Source organism: Dendrobium catenatum, unplaced genomic scaffold (assembly GCF_001605985.2).
Source record: "Dendrobium catenatum unplaced genomic scaffold, ASM160598v2 fragScaff_scaffold_1546, whole genome shotgun sequence".
NCBI classification, from domain to species: domain Eukaryota; kingdom Viridiplantae; phylum Streptophyta; class Magnoliopsida; order Asparagales; family Orchidaceae; genus Dendrobium; species Dendrobium catenatum.
In genome coordinates this window covers 491,991-495,729 of record NW_021320008.1, presented here as the reverse complement: position 1 = coordinate 495,729, position 3,739 = coordinate 491,991, and positions in this window count along the sequence as shown.

Below are 3,739 nucleotides of genomic sequence, written 5' to 3'. Positions count from 1 at the left end.
TATTACGCTGTAGTATATATAGCGAGAGCGTGTAGCAGAGTGATATGTGATCTCTCCATACTCAAACCTCTCTCTGCTCCTAACATCACGTTCGCATTCGTATACTATAGTGTGAATTATCATTGCCTGCGCTTAGATCTCTCTCGTAGACCTGCGCGGCTCCGTCCCCGCGCTGCCTCTCTCGGCGACGTGATATCTGTGATATACCGTCTCTGGTCTCTATTTATGGACTACATCATAATTCCGATATAAGTGTCTTGCGTGATCTCTTATTCGCTTGTTTCGGCCAGCTCCTGAAGAATGAGTATGGGTGTCTCACTCGCTCTCGTGTAGATATATATAACGCTGGCTCGGACGAAAGATATGAAAACGCACTTCCTCATCCAAAAAGTGCAATAATAAGACAAATAATAAAAAAAAATTTAAAGAAATTTTATTTCATTAATTTTTTCGAAATTACAAATTTTTTGCAAAAAGCAAATAACAATGCAAGAAAATCTAAAAAACAACAAATGAAATAAAAACATGAACTACAAAAACTAATAATAGAGAGAAAAAAGATTAAAAACTAAGCAACTAAATAAAAAAACACTAGCAAAATAAAGTAAATTAAACTAAAAAGTGAGAGACCAATGTAGGTCCTACTTACTCCTTATTGTAGGCTAGAATATACATAGAGATAGAGTTTGAATTTTATGTCTCAGCATTATACGAATATCCAACACACAAAGAGAGCACAAGATTTTTTATGTGGAAAATCTTGAAAAGGGGAAAAACCACGGGTCCATGCCCAATTAAAATAATTCCATTAGTATTTATGTAGATTACAGTTGACTAAATCATCCTTGAGGGCATTTTGATTACAATAATCAACCGTTTGGTTGAAATATAATGAAAAGCAGGGGCTAGGTGTAGATCCGACAAAGTTTGATTTGGTAGAGATCCAACATCAGTTGGTGGTTCGACGAATGTGCGGGCGTTAGTTGGTGGTCTGGCGGAAGTCTTGCGTTAATCGGTGGTCCGACGGAAGTTCGAGTGTCAGTTGGTGGTTTGATAAAAGTCTGACTTCAGTTAGTGATCCAACAGAAGTACGAGAATCCATTGGTGGTTTGATGGAAGTCTGACGTCAGTTGGTAGTCCTATGGAAATTCAATGTCGGGTGGTGGTTTGATAGATGTCCTATGTCAGGCGGTGGTCCAACGGAAGTATGGGCGTCAATTGGTGGTATGGCGAAAGTCCCAGGATCATTCTTCGGTAGAAGTTCAGGCATCAATTGGTTGTTTAGTGGAAGTTCGATGTAGGAGGTGGTTTGGCAAAAGTCTTGTGTCAGTTGGTGGTCCGACGAAAGTCCAATGTCGGGTGGCAATTTTGCAGAAGTCCGAGGTGTCATTAAGGAGGAGCTAGGTGGTAAGAGCTATCTCCGATCTCTCTTATTGCTTTCTTGCTTGAGATCACCTTTCATGAGAAGTGAGGGGTCTATTTATAAATTTTTGAGAGTGGCATGGACCATAAATAGGTGAGAAATTAAGGGTAAATTAGGAGTAGTTTAGATGGATGGCTGATGTTGAATCCATTGATTATGGACCATTTATTGGGCATTTGAACAACTTAATGATATTAGAATTTACGATCTTAGGTTCATTGGATTCATCTTGTCTAGCCACTCGATTCAAATATAAGCATGTCATGTTTGAAAACTATTTGGTAATCCAAATTATGTTTTGAACCTTCCAAATATTGTTTGGGTCTTTGATTTGGATCAATTTAAGCTAGGATTGAGTCGAATGTTGTGTCGTTGGGTTCATATTTCCAAGATGAACAATTCGATTATAAGTTTGCTGAAATTGGAGTTTGGATGGTCCCAGGTTTAATTTTAAAAGTTTCTAACTTGATTTTGCCTCGAGATTCATGCCCGGTTAAGATAATTTTTTGATGATATATCAGTTTCCCCTTATTTTTGGACGTTGAAGTTCCAGAAGTCTGAAAATATACACTATAATTCTTGGGAAAATTTTGATGTGATTTAAAATTCAAAAATAATTCAATCTTAGGTGTTGAGGTTTTGAACAACTTTAAAAGTTTTTAAATTGAGTATGAAATGTCAAAAAATGGTCGCGAGGACCCTAATAACATTCAATTTGGCTTGCCCGGGCCAAAAATATGACCCAAAAATAAGTTGGGATGGACTAGCCACCACTGGCAACCATCGCCACCACCCATTTTCCTGAGCTGTTGCCCATCTGCCTGTGCGCCTTCACACCAGTGAGCCGTTGCCCGTGGTGGGTCGTGGCCCACACCTATCAGTGCAGGTTGTGCGCAACTGCGATTAGCCATAATTTGGCTAACCTCCACCATTTTTTTAAAACTTCAATTACTTATTCATCCCTCCTCTTTGACTATAAATACCCTCCTTGAGGTATGACAAATGTGCACCTCTCCCCTTTTCTCTTCTCTTCCTTTCCTCTCTTACAATAAAGGCCTTCCCCTGCCTTACATAGGTGGTATCCCATATCAGGTTCTAGTGCCCCTCTCTATTGAAAATGAATATTTTCCATTATTTTTGGATGGATGTCATCATTTATTAAACTTCAGTGCTCTTCTATGGGTAGGAAGAAATCTCCTCCCTTTCTACCTTTCTTCCCATTAGAAGTTTTTGCACACTTGAGGCTTTCCATAATTTTTTATAGGTGGTTTCCTTGATCAAGCTTCAGTGCCTATCTTTATGTTGAATGAGTTTTCATGAGAGTTTAAAAATTCTTTTCACAAAGAAGTAAAATCACATAAACCAAATCAAACCACAAGAAAAAATAAGTGCGGAAATTAAAGTGCGGAAGCAATAACAAAAACACAGAAATTTATAGTGGTTCGATCAACTTGACCTACGTCCACTCCTTGGAGGCACCCTCCAAGTATTGCACTACAAAACGTGTCTCTCCTTTAGCCCCCATGGCTAGGCGGAGAAGACCTCACAAAGAAGTCCTTTTTGCCACCCCGGCAAGGCAGAGAACCTATCTCATTTTTCTTCATCCAGAAGCTGGCAGAGAACCACAATCCGTTGCTAAAAACCTTACCTCTACCGACCCTTTCATAGATGAGAAACTCTAGACGAAGAAGAAGTAGAGTGATCCTTGAAGCACCCTTGTGAATCCCCTCACAAGCTCCCCCTCACAAGATCCTCTCTCTCTCTCTCTCTCTCTCTCTCTCTCTCTCTCTCTCTCTCTTTCTCTCCTCAAGGTCTTCTCAGGTCAAGGCAGCAGCAAAAATGTTCAAAAACATTGAACAAGAGCTCTTAAATAGAAGAGCTTCAAAGGAGCTCATTAATTGCAAGTTGTTGAATATATCATCCAGGACGATATTGACATCATCCTGGCCGATCAATAAAAATCCCATGAGATTGGCCGGGGCACTGCCCTGAATGCAAGCTGGAAGATTTGAAAATTGGCTTGATCATTCTGTCCGATCTCACGATCGTCCAGGCCGTTCTGTTCAAATCAGAGGAAAATCGTCCTGAGCATCTCCCTGAATGCAAGCTGGACGATTGAAAATTGGTTTGATCGTCCTGGCCGATCTCACGATCGTCCAGGCCGATCAGTTCAAATCAGAGGAAAATCGTCCAGAGCATCGCCTTGAATTCAAGCTAGCCGATTATTATCGTCCAGAAGTAACTAAGGGTTTTGAACAGATCAGCCCGGCCGATATGATCGTATCAATCATCCTTAATTACTTCCTTAATTTGTCA